The sequence below is a fragment of the Ambystoma mexicanum genome, chromosome 7p (assembly GCF_040938575.1).
Source record: "Ambystoma mexicanum isolate Mex_15411 chromosome 7p, UKY_AmexF1_1, whole genome shotgun sequence".
In the NCBI taxonomy this organism is placed as follows: Eukaryota; Metazoa; Chordata; class Amphibia; order Caudata; family Ambystomatidae; genus Ambystoma; species Ambystoma mexicanum.
This window is the reverse complement of record NC_090939.1, coordinates 160,182,610-160,201,916: the sequence shown is the minus strand read 5'-3', so window position 1 is coordinate 160,201,916 and position 19,307 is coordinate 160,182,610. Positions and strand designations below refer to the sequence as shown.

The 19,307-nt window shown below is 43.3% G+C and overlaps 1 protein-coding gene across 6 annotated transcripts in view; it reads right to left on the bottom strand.

The window, feature by feature from the left end:
• The window catches only part of LOC138525778 (OX-2 membrane glycoprotein-like), a 313,688-nt gene that overhangs the window by 239,199 nt on the left and 55,182 nt on the right, over nucleotides 1-19,307 (bottom strand). The gene's annotated exons all lie outside the window — the stretch shown is intronic.

Sequence of the window (19,307 nt, the reverse complement as noted above, 5' to 3'; positions counted from 1 at the left end):
CAGGGTTAATAGCATACAGCAAACAGAATAAATGACAAGGGACAGCTGGTGGCAAGTGCGAAGTAAGTGCAGACAAGTGCTGGGAAGGGGGGCTGTAGGGATACAGACAGTCCCGTAGTGCAGGGGTTGCCATGCAGGCAGTGCAGGGGAGAGTGGCTGGGCCAAGGACCGATAACGGTGAGTGGCCCAGTTGCAGATTCAGTGCAGTTTCAGTAGTATTAGCAGGGGAGAGAGGGAGAGAAAGCGGAGGCAATGAGGAAGGTTTTGAGGTGCTTCCGGAACCGGAGATGGTTCTCCTCAAGTTTCAGGGAGGCAGGAAGGCTGTTCCAGAGGGAGGCCCCTGCAGCGGAGAGAGATCTGCCCCCAACTCGTTGTTTGGAGAAGCGGCTGACCCTGAGGGAGTTGGAGGCGGATGAGCGAAGAGCTCGAGAAGGAAGATATTTAGGAAGAGAGAGTTGAAGGTAGTTTGGCCCAAGGCCCCAGACGGCCTTGTGGACAATGCAGAGGGTTTTGAACTTGATCCTCGCAGTCACTGGGAGTCAGTGCAGTGATTTCAGTCCTGCAGAGATACAGTCCCTGGTCCCTGGGCTTGAGGCCAAAGACAAGTCTCGCAGTCCTGTTCTGGATGAGTTGCAAAGGGCGGAGAGTAGAGGCGGGCAGATTTAGATAAAGGCTGTTACAGTAGTCCAGCTTCGAGAGAACCAGGACTCTAGGGACAGTGAGCTTCTGGGGGAAGAAGAGGAATGGAAGGATACCTCTGAGGAGGTGTAGCTGGTAGTGTGACTTCTTAGAGACGTCGGATATGTGAGGAGAGAAGGAGAGTGTGGAGTCGAAGAAGACCCCAAGGTTTTTTGCCTTGCAGGTAGGAGCAGGAAGAGGGCCAAGAGAGGCCGGCCAGAGAGCTGCAGGGAAGGAGGGAGTGGGTGTGCCGATGAGTAGAATCTCAGTCTTACTGGCATTAAGGCAGAGGTCGTTGGCGGCACACCATTCCTGGATAGCAGAAAGACAGCCAGAGATGAGAGAAGGGGAAGAGGAGGTCGAGGGTAGCCTGAAAATGAGCTGGGTATCATCCGCATAGCACTGAAAGTTGGGGCAGAGAGCAGCGATGCGGTGGGCGAGAAGTGCCAGATACTGGTTGAACAGCCAGGGAGAGAGGTTAAATCCCTGGGGGACACCACAGGTAGAGAAAAAGATGTCAGAGGAAAGACCCCAGTTGGACCTGGGAGGGTCGATTGGAGAGGAAAGAGGTCAGCCACGCCAGAGCCTGACCAGTGATACCCAGGTTATCACGGAGACGGTTGAGCAGGATGGTATGGTTGACAGTATCAAAGGCAGAAGAGAAATCAAGCAAAATGAGAACACATGGAATGTTAGAGTCAAGGTTCGAGAGCAGGTCCTCACGGATGTTCAGGAGAGCAGTTTCCGTGCTTCTGGCAGCTCTGAAGTCAGACTGATGGTCATGAAGACTACCAACAGATTCAGCATGGAGATTGAGCTGGGAGATGTTTTAAGCTTTTGCCAGGCACTGCTATATGCCCAGGTACGCGCACCATTTCACACCTGCTACCAACAATCGTTAGTTAATACCACTACGGCTGTGCCTGGCAAGTGCCTTTGCCATGCCTACACAAAAGCCTAAACGGTTGGCATTGCCAATGCTTGTTGGTTTTAGGGACAGCCAAATTAGCCTGCTCAGCTTCTAATTCTCTTAACTGTTCTTGGAGCTTTTCAGAGCTTTGCTCTTTGACAATGACTGCTGTTTAGGGGCTTTCAAGACCAGTCAAATGAACAGTCCCATTGTTGTTGGTGCACTTTTGAACAGCAAGTTGCTAGAGTACCATGCAGGTATATAATTCGAGCCAGATCAAATATAACTCCCTGGCGGATCTGCTTGGTGGGGTCTGGATGAGTAAAATGGTGCCATTTATCTACATGATCCCATTCTCACTGGGTCAGTCAAGGAATAGCTTACTGTGGATGTCTGAGCTGCTCTTTTGCAATCCCTTGGGCTATAGCGCAGACAGCGCGATACCAGACATGACTCATGTGACCACTCGAAAAACTGTGCTCCACACAATACCATGACACGATCCCTCCCCTATAATCAATTTCTCAGTTTCCCACTTACTACGCCCAATGCCGAAGCATTTAGGTAGTCCCATTATATACTGCTCCCATTATATCCCGAATCAAAAGCGGCCCAGAGAAAGATTTTTCATGGGAAGGAGAAGGGGGTTACGCATACGAGGAGCTGAAAATCCATCACTGTTTTTTTTGAAGACTGATTGAACAGAAACACAAGTCTTCAGAAAATCCAAACTTGCTGAAGAAACTTGTTGCACAAATTATGGCGGACAGAGCTCATACACATGGTAACTTTTTGGCCCCCTTGACGTGGTAATGACGTCCGTTGAGACTCGCAGAAGAGGTGCACTGGTTTGTCCTGCGATTTTGTGCACATACCTTTTCTATTTTGATATTCGTTCATGAATCCTTCATAGAAGAGTACTACTATCTTACGATAGATTACGATTTCACCCCTCTAAACGTTGTGCACCTCTTTAAAAACCGGCTATTTGAGGGAGCGACGTGGTTTAGCAGAGAGCACACTTTCTGTTCAATCCAGATTACCAGCTGCTCACATGAAGTCTCCTCATTTAAAACAATTTTTTAAAAATTCCCACAACAAAAGTTGTTAGTTGATTTTCCCAACAGGATAAATGCTGCTGCATCTGGCAGCCATGGGGACTAACTACCACGTGGCCGCAGAGGCAGGAGTCAGGGGCACTTCACCATAATGACAGTCGCAGAGTGGCCTGAGCTAATACGGGAGTAAACAAATAGTTTCAGGTAGCACAGACTACTAGAAGCGGGTTTTAATCCAGAAAGGACTTTGCCCGGAAGTGATGTGAATCATCCGGATGTAAATGCCAGAGAAGGCAAATGTCCAGAAGTAAAAAGATCGGAAGTGACACATGTCTCTGGATGTTGCAAAGGCATGGCAATAGGGCGTCCGGAAGTCATGGTTGTGAGCCTTGCACATGGTGCAAAATAAGCAAAGTAGCCTAAAAAGTGCCAAACTTGCTCCGCAACGGATTTAAAACATGTTTTAATAATTTAAAAATCATGTAAGTAGATTTGTGATTGAGGACAGATTGGGAGAAGGGCATAAGTAAATAGCAAAAGAGAGGGTGAGCGAGAAAGTATACAGAGAAGTTAAACAGTTAAAAGCTTTTTTTGCCAAAAAAGGTTTTGCATAGCCCTAAATGCCTGATGTGGCCTTTGCGATGCAAATCCAATGTCATGGCTCCTGTTGTGTGGCCCTCGGGACGTCACAGCTTCCACTTGGGGCAGAACTGCATGCGTTCTGAGTTGCCTAAATAGAAACATTCATGTGCGCATATCTCAGCTGTATATTTTCATTCATGGGACATGAGACTAGTCCTAGTTATCAAGTCTAGAGCAATGTTCATAGTCCGATTACTGCCGGTTTAAGGTACGTGGTATAACCCTCATCTGCAGGAACAACGTTCTGTGAGTCTAGCAAGCAAGTGACTGCGGGCCTGGAGCCTTGGAACCTGCAAAAGTGATGGTGACAAAAGTGATAAAGTGACAAAGTGATATTCTGAAATAACTGATACCGTTGATAAAATTGATGTGGGGTAATTGATTCTGTAAAACACTAAGCAAGTGACTGTGGGCCAAGGGCCTTTGACCTCGCTAGTGACATTAACTCTTGCAATTTGATCCAGTGGGATTGAACCTGTGAATTGTGAATTGCTAATAAAGTGACTGCCTGGACCCTTTAAACTTGCTAGTGGCATTTAATTGCTGCAATTGATTCAGTGAAATTGTATTTGTAAATGTGCGATCTGCCAGGCTAGTGACTGCGGGCCAGGAGCCTTGAACTTGCGGACCTAAGGGGGACCCTATAAAGTGTCTAAGATAAAATACTCTAAAATCACTGCAATATCCGAGACATAGGGCCTCATTACAAATAGCCCGGTATGGAGACAACGGTGGCGGTAAACCCGCCTCCACCGTTGTTTCCATGCCGGGCGATCACAACTCCTGCTGGCGTGAGGTGATGTTCCCTCAAGGTCTGACCTGGCGGGTTTAGCACCGCCCGCCTGCAGGCGGACGAGGAAACACTGGCAGCATTATGAGATGCTGCCGGTGTTTCCATGATCCCCATCGAGTCCCATAGGACACAATGGGAATGGGGATTAACACCATGATTCCCGGAAAACCGGGGTTGTAATGCCCCGGTAATTCCAGGAATCACGGAGGCGGAATGGTAATACGAGTCTAGCGGTTTTACCGCCTCGGTTACCGCCGGACTCGTAATGAGGCCCATAGTCTAGTGTACTGCACTACACACGCAATTCCAGAACTAAAAATATGGCCCCTATTACAAGGAAAAAAATGCAATCTGCCTTGGAGTCTACGCAGGCAACCCGGGAAGTCGCATAGGACACAAGAGGCCACACATTAACTAAAGAGACCGAAAGGCAATTATGTACTTTTGAATATGAAGCCAAATGTCATCCAAAACTGCTGGTGGACTCATCCGTTGTAATCTTAGAATGACAGAACAATCCATGACAAAAAGGTACAGAAAGACAGAGAAGTTCTGCGACTAATATAAATATACAGCTTGGTAAAATATCTGATCAAATGCATGGCGCTAGCATAGCTAGTAGACATAAGACACAAGACTAACCCAATGTAACTGCGGGAAAGGGCTACAGGCCTGAGGAACACTACAAAATAATTGGGACCAGCACTGATCTTAGAGGCTCCAAGCAATTAAATCCAGATGCATGGGCAGTCCATGGGAACATCACTGATATAAGCATACTGGAGGGGGCTAGCATATGCACCGAGGACTCGAGGGGCAATAAAGGAGAGGACAAGTGTATTAAGGGAAGATTGCTGATAGAGTACGGAGAAGCACAGAGTTATTCTAATGATCAACAAGCAGTGTGGTTAATTCGGGATGAATCAGATTTGATGGAGGACTCCTCTCCCAACTATTGGAGATCATGACCCATAGTGACACAAAATATGACTCAGTAAGGAGAAGACCCAGACCTCTACATCATACATTGAAAGAGGCAGACGGACATATTAAACTAATATCACCATCGATTTCAGCACTTAACATAGTACTAAGTGCTTCATGTGGAGCCCTGGAGGGCAGTTGGGCGGAAGTGTTAGAATCCCTGAAAAATTACTTGACGAAGGAATTGAACGAAGAAGAAGAACCTGGGCAGATGACCCACCAAGGATAGTTGTCTAGAATAAGAGGGGATATAATAACTTTCAGAATCATGAAAAGCAGAATGGTATGTTCGCAAAAGGAGACATTATCATTTTACAAGAGACATGGTTAACAAAATACATCTGGAGAGGTGGATACCAAATCAGGAAACCATTGGTAACTAAATCTAGTGTGGGAAGACCTTCGGGCAGCCTCTTATGTGGCTTCGGAAACACCAAATTTGAATCTTTAAAGATTCTCTCAAAATCCGTTCCCGGAATCCTGGCCCGGACAGTGAACTATAAAACGGGTAAAGACATTGAAATGAAGATCCTAATTATCAATTTCTATTGGAATGAGCGACAGGTAGGAATAATTGAATTAATAAAACATATAGAAGACGGCCTGTTGGACTGGAGGGCTAGTGGGGAAAGGAATGTAATAATGGGAGACGATTTTAAAACAAGATATAGAAGTGGAGGGAGTGGAAAAAAGGTTATGGTAGTCAAAATGGTAGGAAATGGACCTGCTGATTGAATTGGACCGGTTAGCTGCACATGGAAATGTGAGGGGAGATCTACCAAAAAGGGCCACGTGGAAAAGGTGGAAACAAAATCGAACACTGACTGACTAAGATTGTCCAGACACATTTTCTGGCAGTGTAACAGGTTTTAGATTGGCAATACTCAATACTCAATTAAGCGATCATAGCACACTAGAAGCTACATTCAGCCTATATACCAAATCAGAGCAATCGAGGGAAACACTACAGGAGCTGGTTGTTTCCAGTGGTGGTAATAAAAAGTAGCCGCAATGGTGTGCACCTAACAAAAAATTCGAGACATGGGCCAACAGTGGGCAGGTAGACTGCTTGTTAGAAAAGTGTACGTATGAATCCTTCAATGATTTCATATGAGAAGGTGAAAAGGGAAAAAACAGCGTAAAGAGACACAAAATGCATGCTCACACATTCAATGAAGAAATATGTAAAATAAAGAACATAAGGCAGAGTAAATAGCACAGCAGAAGCAGGTACTAGTTAGCAAACCATATGTGGAAAATAAAGCGCTTTAGTAGGAGCTTATAAAAACTGGATACAAAATAAACAATAAATGATTCAGCAGGACAATGAAAGGATGCTGCCAGTGCTCCTAGAAAAGAATACAAAGAATGTTTGAGCCATTGTTAATGCAGAAACTATAGACCAAAACGATAATGCAAAGCAATTCAGTAGGGGAATCTGAATGGCGAATTCACTGGGCTGACATGTGGGAAGAATCAAAGATAAAACGCAAGGGGGTAACAAAAAAAAACGACCCATGGATCATGGAGTTCGATTAACTCGAAGTTAGGAATCTGATTTAAACTTCTAATTCTAATGCAGCAAGCCCAAATGGACTCACAAATACCAGCCTTAAGTCAAACGTGGATCCTTGATCCCTGATCCTAGCAAACCTGTTCAAAGACATTCTGAAAGCAAGAGCTACACTGTGCTCCTGGAAAGAATCTATAGTTGTTCCAATCTTTAAAAAGGGCAATTGGTCTGATGGAAACAACTATCAGTCGATAGCTTTATTAGACGGATAGCAAACTGGGATAAAAGAAACGCCAGAGAAACCAATGTGGGTTTAGAAAGGGGCAGTCAACAACTCTCATACTCGGTCATAAAAAATGGAACAGGAACATGAGTGATGGCATTGCCAGATCAAATGTTTGTGGATTGAGTGGATTTCTCCAAGGCTTTTGATTTGGTGAATAGGGCTCTGCTGTGGGGAAAGCTAAAAATAAAAAAAATAAAAGGGGTATCCCAGCCCCACCTTTGGCCATTCTAGAGTGTATATATATGTATATATATATGACGGGACATCAGTGAGGGTGCGAATGGATGCGGGGGGATACATACAAGTTACATACAAGGCATCTGTAAAATTGTTCAAAGGTCTTCTATTGAAAGCCAAAGAAGAAAAACCTAATGCCAGGATTGAGTTCGCTAAATCTAAGCCATGGGAGCCATTAAAGGTGTTATGAGACCTAAAGGGCAGCCTTATGGACTCCCTCCCAGACGCAGACAGAGTATGGTGCCAACATATTCATGATTGCTTTGACCAGAAAATCACATTGCACCAACAAAACATCTCAGACCAACTTAACTCCTTTCAACTCCATGAGAAAGAGACACATCCAGCTTGTCCTTCGTACGATGTATCCTCTTCCTGCTTCTCCTTTCATGAGGTGTCAGAGAGCGAGTTTCGGGAAGTTAGATCTAAGCTTAAACCCACATCATGTAAAGGAGATAGCTTCCCCGCCTCTTTTCTAAGAATATCAGAATATTCTGACACCTTGGGTCACCATCCTAGTTAACCGGTCATTTGCCGAAGATGTCGTACCAGATATCATCAAGGAGGCGTGGATTACCCCCTTGTTGAAAAAAGAAATCCTTGATGCTGGGGACCCCGGCTATTTCCAGCCAATCACCAACGTCCCCTTTCTGTTAAAGATTTTGAAACTTGCGCTCAACCAATACCAAGATTTTGTCCTACAGAATGATATTTCGCCACTGGTCAGTCCAGGTTCGGTGCTAATCACGGAACCGAGACTGCCCTACTCGATCTCATATTGTTGAGATAATTGATAAAGGTGGCCAGGCACTGCTCCTCCACTTGGATCTCTCGGCTGCCTTTGATATGGTTGATCATGCTATTTTGGCTGATAGGCTAGTCGGGGTGGGCAGATGCTCCAACTCTGCGGCTAACTGGCTCAGATAATTTCTCGGTCGCAAAGCGACTTTGTTACCAAGGATAATGCACAGTCCCTTACGGCAATGTTGACCTGTTGGGTCCCTCAGGGATCCTGCTTGTCGCCATTGTTGTATAATATTCATATTAAACTTCTGTGCGATTTTCTGTCCTCGCTGGGTGTCTGTTTCGCAAACTATGCAGACAACACCCAGATTGTGATAGAGCCATCAGGCCTTTACAGTAATGACCTAGAGAAGGTCAAGGCCATTGTTCATGCCATACAACTCTGGATGGCCAAAAAACTCTTTGCCACTGAAAAACCGAGTTGCTAATCCTTGGAACACCGGCCAAACAATCATTCAGATCCTTCTTATGGTAGCTTTTGTATTGCAGGTAACACCATTAAGGTCTCCGATTACGTGGTTCATTTTGATTCCCATCTTTCATTTAAGAAACACGTTCTCCATCTTAAATCTTCATGTTCCTTTTAAATCCACTTACTGTGGCAAATTCGCCCCTACCGCTCAGACAAAATCGGGCTAGGATTGCATCAGCCATTATTAATGCTAGACTACTGCAATAGCCTGCTCATCTCCCCCCCCCTCACCCCAGCAAACGTAAAGAGCCTTCAAGTGATTCGAAATGGAGCAGTTCGGGCTGTCTGTGGCATTGTTCGACGTACCCACGTTTCTGATGCCCGCAGAAAATTCCATTGGTTGCCAGTTAATCAAAGAATAAGATTTAAAGGCACTGTGTTAGATAACTGTTTAACAGGCAAAGCCCTGAATTCCAGATGAGCTAGAGTTTTTAGAGTTCCCTTCCGGTGAAGTCTTTGCTCAAACAAAGACATTCTTCTTCAGCAACCACACGTTTTGCTGAAGAGGACTGGCAGCTCTGGTTTTCATGCCAGGGCCCCGGCTCTTTGGAACCAGCTTCCGCTCGCTCTTAAGAGCTGTTGGTCAACTTCCCAGTTCAAGAAACCACTTAAAACACATCTTTTTGATCTGGGCTAGGCCTCTCTCTTACCACACAGACTCAGACTCTTTTTTGATGGCTCTGTCTTGTGAGCACCTTGCGGCCAATGGGTGGTTGGCACAATACAAAAATATGGTAGATAGATCACTGACAAGTAGATTACCAACGTCAAAGGGTCTTCGCCACGGATGTGTATTTGCACCTTGCTCGTACAACCCATGTATTGTGGACCTCAATGAAGCATTGGGAAACACAGCTCTGATTAGACCACAGATGGCGGAATCCCCATTAGTTGGATGTCCTATGCGGATGATGGAGCCCTTATAGATGGCTCTTCAATAGGACTACAGAGATTACTGATAGCGTTGTTGGAATATGCAAAAGCCAATGATTTAATTATTTAATTCGGACAAAAGCAACGTTACCATGTTTGGAAACATCAGAAGGAAACACACAAGGCATAAATGGGTGATGGAGGGAATACCCATCAAGAGCAAGGAGGCTCACACGTAGACTGCCTGTCATTGAGCATGTTGAAAAGAAAATAGAACAGGCCACCCAAATGACAATGTTAGAACGGAAGATGTGTAAATTCACAGTAATACCTTTAATTTGCTTTGTTGGGAAAGTGATACCAAAAATTATGTATGGGATGGAAATAGAACATGCAGCATATAGCATGCCATTGGAGAGACGGATGGTAGAGCCTGGAAATATGTTCTGAGACTACCCCCCTCTGTCCCAATGGCTTCATTTTGATTTGAATTAGGCCTCTTGTCATTGTAATACTGGTTTCACTGGTGGGTCTTAACCCTGGCGAGGAATATCCTGGCCCTACGAGAAACTCCCTATATGAGAATCTATTGAATCAGCCGACGACAGGAACACCGCCATTCCTGAATGAGATTCTAAGTGTGGCGACAGCCTCCTGAAGGAAATAAAGACGCTCAGATCTAATAGGCAATCCCCTAGATGTAAAGAAAAGGCTTAGAGAAATTGATTGAATTAACACCATCACACGTGCAAGAGAATATGAATTGCACTCCACCTTCTCAATAATTGATACACCCCTCAGTAACTTACCAAAATTACCTTAACCAATTTTCATGCCCCATTACAAGATCACACTTATTAATATTCAGATTAAACCTCCTACCAACTGGGGAAATTAACAAGGCGTGAAAAAAAGAAAGAGGAGGGAGATGGCATTTGTCGAAAGGTGTATGACAGATGGAAAAAAAGAAACGCTCAGACACAAATTTGTGGACTGCCCAATGCTGGCACTAATGAGAACAAAACACTTGGAGATTTTTTAGTTTGGTAACTAACTTGATGGATCCAAATGATTTGTGGAATTGTATTTCTACATACGGAAACCCTTTTTACATATGCGATTGGGAAAATGTTGGATGAATTGGGTGTACTTGGAGTCGGCATGGTCGACAGTAATTAGATTTGTTGATAATCCTAAGAACCTTTGATCATTCTTTTTCTTTTATATGTAAAGAAATATTGTTTTAAAGACATGTAATGTATTGTGACAAATTTTGTTTTTCATCTTTTAATATTTGTTCTATTTGTGTATTTGAAATGAAGAATTGTAAATGTGTGTAAGATCAACATGTTATCAATTTCACAATAATAAAAAAGATACTTATTTTTCTAGCTACTCACATTCGTTGAGAAAGTGCGACTGTTTTATTGCATAATTTTTCATGCTACCCAATGATTCACAACTGGATACTTTTTTGGGCCAATTTGTCCACTATATTAGATGGTCCAACAGATTTCGAGCACGTCTTCCTAGTGTGTACTACTACGTTTTCATAGCACACAACTCGAACGAGGAAACCCATCTGTCCTCGCAGTACTCGGAGACTCGGAGAGCCTAGAATTAGATCCGTGCATGAATAGCCATTCATATTTTAAATGTCCGACTACATGATCCAAGGGGGCTTAACACCAATACAACACTAATATATTAAGACACAGTTTTGCGCATTTCAGGTGGGCAACTGATATCATCAAGCTGCATAAAGATCCAGCAGCACAGGTAAATGGGAGAAATAATTCAAAATATGCTCATCTTGTTGTGTTTTTTAGTCAAAAGTGGGGTCCTTGCATTTATCTTTTGGTGAATATCTCGTGTCCAGTGAAACGACTGTATCCTCTACTAACATAACCCCAACTCCAGCAGGTGGAATAACCATGTCAGGTGGACAGGGGAGCACTGAAAGCACGGTAAGGGAAGGTAAGCGCAGTGCTGACACAGTCAAGAAGGCAGGAGGTGGATCTATATCTCATCGACAGCGTTTGAGTGTTTAATGACATGTGGTATAAACACATGACCAAAGTAGGGAAATAAAACACTGGGGAGAGCGGTTTGCTCACTGACACCCTATGCCATGAGTGCCTCCAGAACGTTCATAGAAACTGAAATACTAGCAGCAAGAGCACAATGCCTCATGTACCTATCCATGGTTACAACCCTAGGAAGATGCCAAGGGAAAACAGCAACATTGAGATGGATGTCTCAAACAGCATTCCCCTATGAAGACAGTTACATAAAGACTCTTGACATGAACAATTACTGGCAGTTAGACCAAGCTATACAATACATAACTGAGGGCCTGCAGAAAGGTGAGAAAAAAACAATAAACTGCCCTGCCTGAAGAAGGGGGGGGGTAAAAGAAATAGGAGAACCAGGATGTTGTGAGAGACCACAGATGCGCATGTATGGCCAAGTGTATATAGAGGAAGGGTGGAAAGGCGGAGTAGTAGGACGCAAAGCACACACCCTAGTACAACCACCATTGAACGGTATCGGGTAATATTATCCCCATATATATTGTCACCGGGAAACAGCATAGGTGACATTATTTATGGGGATAAATGTGGCAAATGGGAGAAGTGGCTGAAGGGGTGTCCCACGCAGGTTCCAAAGGTTAATATTGCCGCAAAAAAACGGTACCATTCTTGTATGGTGATTTCTGTGGGGATATTAACACATGGAAGGAACCCAGTGAACACAGTGCAAGGAGACAATGACAAGTGACTGAAAGAATGGATCCAAATGCCAAGCTGCTCACCTAGTTAGAGAATGAAGCTGGGCAGATGGCCATAATACCTCTAAAGAAGCCTGTCTTGTGCTACAAGAATGAAGGTGCAGTAAGAGTTGGAGAGAACATAGAATGTCGGTACACAGAAAAGCACCGCAGTACTGATGGATCATTATTGGGCGTGTGGGTCCAAAGCATACGAGAAGATGCCATCACTGGTAGTGCCCAGAAGGACAAAAAGATAGTATTCATCTTTGTGAAGTCCTCTAACGCAAGAAAGAAAAGGGAAGAAAGAAATGGTCCGTGGAAGTGAGTAGAGTAAAGAGACAACTATTTCTCATCAGATCAGAGAGTCTGAAGAATCCCTTGACAATGTACCACACGAACATAGATTATTCAGCAGGACAGAAATGTTTTTTGTGTCAGTGGTTTCAGACATCCAGATATTCACAAACGCGAAATGGCTACAAATAACCAGATGGGAGCGGATGCAGACAAACTCTACAGTAAGCTGTTTCAACGCAGTAAAAGAAGAGCTCCGAGCAGTAAGGTTGATGGCTCTCCAGAACAGATCTGCTCTAGATCTCCTCACAGCAATGGAGGGAGGAGTATGCGCAAAAATTGGGAGTTCCAGTTGCACATTCATGCCTGCCAATGACAGAGAGAAAGGCACACTGACAGAAGCAGTGACATGACTGTTGAGGATGCATTCCAAGGGGACCGGAAAAGATCAGATTTGGATAGCGTACCTATGGTCATGGATGCCTTTGTGGTTGGCGGATGGACTGAAAGCATTACTAAGGCCATTAATATTATGTTATGTTATGTTATCGTTTTTCAAACGCCAGAGAGTGTAGCGCAACCAACACGAAAAGGCAACCTAGCAATAAAGTTGAAACCGAGGAACGCGAGAAAAAGAAACAAAAATGGACTTAGAACGGTAAAGTTTTAAGAGCATTTCTGAATTGAAGATGGGCAGATACCATACGCAGTGTGGAAGGAAGAGCATTCCAAAGAGCGGAAGCTCTGACCGAGAAAGAGCTGCCTCCAGTTCTAGCACAATGGACCCTCAGGACAGCCAGACGAGAGCGGCCCCCAGATCGTAGTGTGCGGAAAGGAACATATGGCTATACTTTTTGCTTTAGGTGCTCTGGTCCTACACCATAGAACGCCCTATGCACCAGGCATAAAGACTTAAAATGAACATGTCTGGCCACCGGCAGCCTATGGAGCTAATATTAGTACTAGTGGGAGTGCGTGTGATAAAGATCTGCATTACAGAATACCGCAACTATGGGAGAAGGTAAGGACAAGATGTTGGACGAAATAGATAACCTGATGGCAAGAATAAGGGGATGTCTACTGTTCCCAACTGAGATGGTAATATTCGATAACCCATTCGACAACAAGATGTATGGGGGGAAATGCGTATGGTGCAACCGAGAAGGAGAATGCAGTTACATGACCTGGAGTTTTGACCATCATGCAAATTACTCTGGAAATCTCGGAGGCGTGAAACAGATCTGGCTACCAAGAATTAAGTTGATAGAGTATGGCAGAGTCATTAAAAGATTGACCAGAGGGGGGGGGCTGAAGAGAGGGTCCCAGTATTGCCCCTCCTGACCCCCCCCCATGAACATGACAGGCCGATGAGCCAAGAACGCTCTTAATCACTTATACGTTTTTGGACTAACCCCAAGTGCACGTATACACAGAAGTATCCCCTCAGACAGCCATTCCAACCATATCCAGTTCATATCCTTCCAGATCCAGGGAACCCAACAGAGGTTGTGGACACAAACACTATAATGGACTGCATCGATTAAATGCCATGAATACACTGGGCCAATGTCACTAGTGAGACCACAACGTAGTAGCGTTAGTCATGAAGAACATGCATAGCATTACACAAAAACACACTTGCATAAACGGAGAACATGCTTACACAGTTCTGTAGACAGAGGACATATACATACTGTCAAAGCTTTCATTATTTTTCTCATTAGCCAAATGTAGGAATGCCAATGACGCAAGGCAACAAGAGATTCTGAGCAAGCTTGCAGATGTTTATGGCAATGGAGCCTGGTAGACCCAAATATGACTGATTTATAGGTAACATAGCACAGTACGAGCATGTAGAAATCACATAAGTCGAAGGGAAATTACAGAATGCCTAAAGCCACAGAACACCAGACAAGGGAAGCAGGCTCAGGCTGCACGAAGCGAAGACAGAGCTCACAGCCAATGTCAGAGATAAACTATCATATTACAAGCTACAATGGACTAGGGGGCAGCTGCAGGAAAACGGAATAATTCCTCATGAATGCAGACCCTAAGAGCTCAATTTTGTGGTCCATAACCACGTGATGCACCCGAACCAGACAATGGGCCTTCACCCGTGGTGGGAAGACGAGCCATTCTCAGCAACACAGACGAGAAGTAAAACAAGTGTTGCAACGTGGAAGTACACGCTCGTAGGAAAAGGTGGTCTACTACCCGATACAATTGGAACACAGTCACTTCACATCACCTTGAAGAGATGCACAGAGGGTCGAGAACCGAACTGGGTCCCAGGCCTGGGGAGACAAGATCTAACCAATCAAGAGACAGAAATCCAGGGGTGGATGGCAGAGGGTAAGGGCCAATGGTAAGTCTACAACCCTGCAACAATGTAACAAAGTTTCTTGGGTATGGGCAGTCAGCCACCTGACATGCGAGGGTCAGTAGAAACCTCTATAACGGCTAGATATAGGTGATACCACTCTAAGCACCCAATAAGTATGCGCGACAGGTTTTTGGGGGGGAGGGCCCAGGTGACACCATTTGAGGACAAAACTGCAGAGCACTTCTTGGGGAGTGGAGAATTTGGGAGAATTGAGATTGTCCTATATGATCCCTGTCCGTTTTTGTAAAAAACCGAAGTTGAAGTTGCTCTTGGCCTAGTCCTCTGTTATTCTGGGAAGAGGGTTGTTGGGCCCTCGAGAGATGAATCCTTAGGCCTCTGCTATACCGGTCTCGCACCAACAATATTGAAGATGGTCTCATTGACCAAGTTTCCTCCTTTTCACTACAGAATTTTAAAAAAAGACCCCAAAAAAAGTTACAAGTGTGTTTATCAGGTTTTTATATTATTGAAATTGTCAGTTTGCAATGTTCTGTAACCTTTCCATTCTGGGACAATTTATGTAGATTTTTCTATGCAACTGCATTGTGCATTAATAAAAGAAACAATGTTTTCCATTCACATACTTTATCTGGTTGCAAAAAGGTCATCCTGCATCATCACAGGATGACCCAACACTACACATACTAATAAGCCCAGCACCGTACTACACATTTTCCTGGAAGATATTTCCTGAACCGACAATGGGTGCTCAACTGTGGCATTCAACCAAATGACATACCCATAAACCAATGTCGTCTTGGGTGATATGCGGGAAATCATTTCTGGGTTTGCAGTCAACATTTCACCCCTAAAATGTATGAGCCGCGGAATTTACAAAGAAGGGCCATCCCACACCAACAAGGAGATTACTTGATACAGCTGTACCTAATCTTTCCTCATGGCCGCTGAGTATACTAGGATTGCCCTCTTCCAACTTTGTCTCATGACCCACTTTATTTATTGACCAGGCATTTTTTTTCAGTTCCCTCCAACATGTTCGTCTAAGAAATAATAGGCCAGTCACAGTGGTTTTATGCTTTACACTCAATTTTAGTGAATTATAGGCTTCCAGTTTTCTGTTTTTACTGATTTGTACACATACATACAGACAGAAATCAATCTGCTTTGAGTCTGTATTCATAAAAATGGAAACAAAACGGAAAAACAGGTTGTTCTGTCTGGTTGTCTACTTTGTCATTCATACATTGCAGGCCAATCGCATTTCAGATTGGAAGCATGGAGAGTGTAAACATTGTATAAAAATAGCATTAAAGTTCTTCAACTAAGACAGCAGCAGTCACAGGAGCAACCGTTTGTTGTTATGGGAAAAATTGAGCTAGCATTTCTTTCCAATATGGCTGCATGTGTACTTTAATACATGCATTTTTTTATTAGAATAAATGCAGAAAAATACTGTTTGCGAAGAAATACTGATTGGCAATTCCTTTTATATGACAAAAAATAAAAGTGGATAAATACAGAAAAAAATGATACCATAACAAAACCAAATAAGAACACAGGGTTAACATAATGAAAGTAAGAAGAATATGAGGGATGTTCTTGAGGTGGAAAAAAGGAAAAGAAAAAGGAGAAGAAATACCAGGCAATGCCATAAACAAATCAAAACCCAAAGAGAGAACCCAAGAAAAAAAAAACAAAGAGAGAAAAACAGGCTGCTCAAAAAATATTTTACAATTGAATAACTCTTAGTAACTCTGAAAATCACTAATTAAAAACAAAATTTACATCAACACAGAAAACAAAAAGGAAAGGATTTTCAAAATGTATCAAGAAATATTGAGGGAAGAAAAGGGCATCAAGGGAAAAAACAAGAAAGCCCAGGATGTCCAGACATCAAAAGATCAAAACATAAGAAAACCAAAACATCAGTAAATCAAAACCATCAGAACAAATAGTCAAGGCCTCATTGGTAATGAAGGCACACTCTATGAATGTATAAAGTTCCTTGTTAAGGTTATGACCGAGGGGAACCTTTGTTTCAAAATCAAGATTCTAGTTTCATATTGTCTCAGCTTCAATATTCTGTTACTTCCATGAGGATGTTTGGCAATATGAGCCACTCTAAAGAATTGGAAGCCTTGTATCTAACCATTGTGAAATTCATGAAAATATCTTGTTTGCAACGGCATATGCGAAATCCTTATATTTTATGGACCGCACACGTTGCAAGATCCTAAGTGTACGTTTGTTTGCAGTGCTGACCACATACCATTTATGGCAGCGACAACTCAAAACATAGACAACAAAGTCTGTATTGCAATTAATTTGCCCGTTAATTTAGAAGTCATGCCCTGTGATAGGATGTGGAAATGTGAGCTGGGCCGACTAATAATCACATACTTTGCATTTGATACATTTGTAAATCCCACTGAATTTTTAAACAACCAATTGTGATGGGACATTTAATGGGAGCAAGAAAACTAGACACCAATTTGTCCTTAAGTGAAGGGGCTCTGTGGAAAGAGACATGGGCACGGTGGGAGAACTGTACACAAATCCTTATCAGCCCATGCAACATGCCAATGCTAGTTGCTAATTTTATTGGAGATAGGTCAAAATAGGGAGGGTTTAATTATCTTGGCTAGGAGAGACAGGTACGGACGACATCAATAGAGAATCACAATCCAAATTCTGTTCTTTAAGAAAGGCATTCTCAATCAGTTTCCTGGGATGTCCCCTTGCTGCAAAGCGGTTGTCAACATTGGCCGACTGAGTTAAAGTCTGCTTTCCTCAAACGATTCCGTTGAAGTCTCACAAACTCACCATAAAGGTATATTGGAGGATTGCTAGTTGCCAGCAAAGGGAGATTGGAGCTGGTGGGTTTACAAAATACTGTAGTGGGCAGCACTCCGATAGACTTGGTGACCTTGACATCAAGGAAGACCAGTTTGTTAAGCATGTGGCGTTCAGTGAAACGTAAATTGCGATCAATCGGATTTTAGATCTTAACAAAATCGAGTCACTCAGCCACACTGCCAATCCATAAAATGAAAAGATCAGCAATATAGCCCAGCCAGCAGGAGATCTTTTCAGTAAACCCTGAGTTGGCTTGACTCCTAACCACATTGTGTTCCCACCAGCCCATCGTCAAAATGGCATAGTTAGGGGCAAAGATGGCCCCCCTGGCAGTACCTCCAACTGATGAAAAAAGGAACCATTGAAAAGAAAATCATTGTGGGTCAAAGAGGAGTTCCATAATCATTTCAGTGTGTTGCAGAAAATTTAAAGATCTCATGTCTAAAAAGAATTTACAAGCTGCAAGTCCAGTACTGTGATCAATAGCAGTGTAAAGAGAAACCACATCTAGAGTGGCAAGAAGCATATCTTCCTCCCAAGGGATTCAATTCACGTGATTAAGAAAGTCCTTTATGTCAGAGATACAAGGGTAATGTGGAGACCAGAGGTTTTAATATTAACCATTTCTGTCACATTGGACCCACAAAGTTACAATTGGTCTCCATGGGGGGTTTGAAAGTGACTTGTGCAATTTAGGGAGGAAATAGATGGTCGGGATGAGCGGTGTCGGGGGAGAAAGGAATTGTATTAGTTCATCATCAAGTACACCAAGATTAGTCCACTTATCCAGTAAAGCAATTAATTCAGTCCTGATTGCAGGACAGGGATTGGAATCAAGTTGCATATAGCAAGAATGATCATGAAGCCGGCGATTTGCCTCCCTAATATAGTCATTGCAATCTAAAATAACAATATTGCAACCTTTGTCTGAGGGCTTTATGACCACATCAGTACGATTCTAAAGGTCTTTAAGAGATGCCCTCTGTTTAATCATTATTAGATCAGTTGTGATACGAATGCCTCAATTTCTTCAAATCAGTGATAAAAAAGGCCTTGAAACAACCAATAGGCATGGGTGGATTGAACTTGATTTTAGGGCGAATCTTGGTATTCATTGACCAGTCAGATGCAATACCATGATCTGAAAACTCAAAGTTATTTGCATCAGTGGTAATATTAGCCATTTCAGCCAGATCAACAATGGTAGTCATATCGGTGATAGATCAATCGGTTTGACCTGCATGGGGAAATTTGAAATGTTTGACACTTTTTGGATTAATATTGAAAAATGTCATGAGTTTTAATTTACTAATAAATTGATCAAAATCAAGTCTTTTTTGTGCATAATTCTATTAGTACGGCAAAAATTAAAACCAAGTTCCAATAGTTACTTCTGTTCCACCGCGATAACATGTTTGGACAAGTTAACCACTTAGAGTGCTGTATTATCACTCACTTCCTGCCCCGATTCCCAGAACATGCAGTTCTTCCAATCACATTTGTGCCCGAGACACCTGCCCAGTCTTCCCAGCCGAATTGTCCACCTCTTGAGGCCTGGACTTGCCCCTTTCCTCTGCCGCGGCCCCTTGATCCTTTTTGAGTGTTCATATCCTTGCAAAGGAGCCACATTTTCTCTAGAAAAAATAAATAAATCTACTTTATGGGTTGGGCTTCACCATCACTGGAGGACGCATCAGATTCTGAGATGGAGATACCCTCTATTGTACTTGAGGAGTTGCTGCCATCATTTTTCACCTGTTGTCGTAAAGAGTCAATCTTTTTGCAGAGTG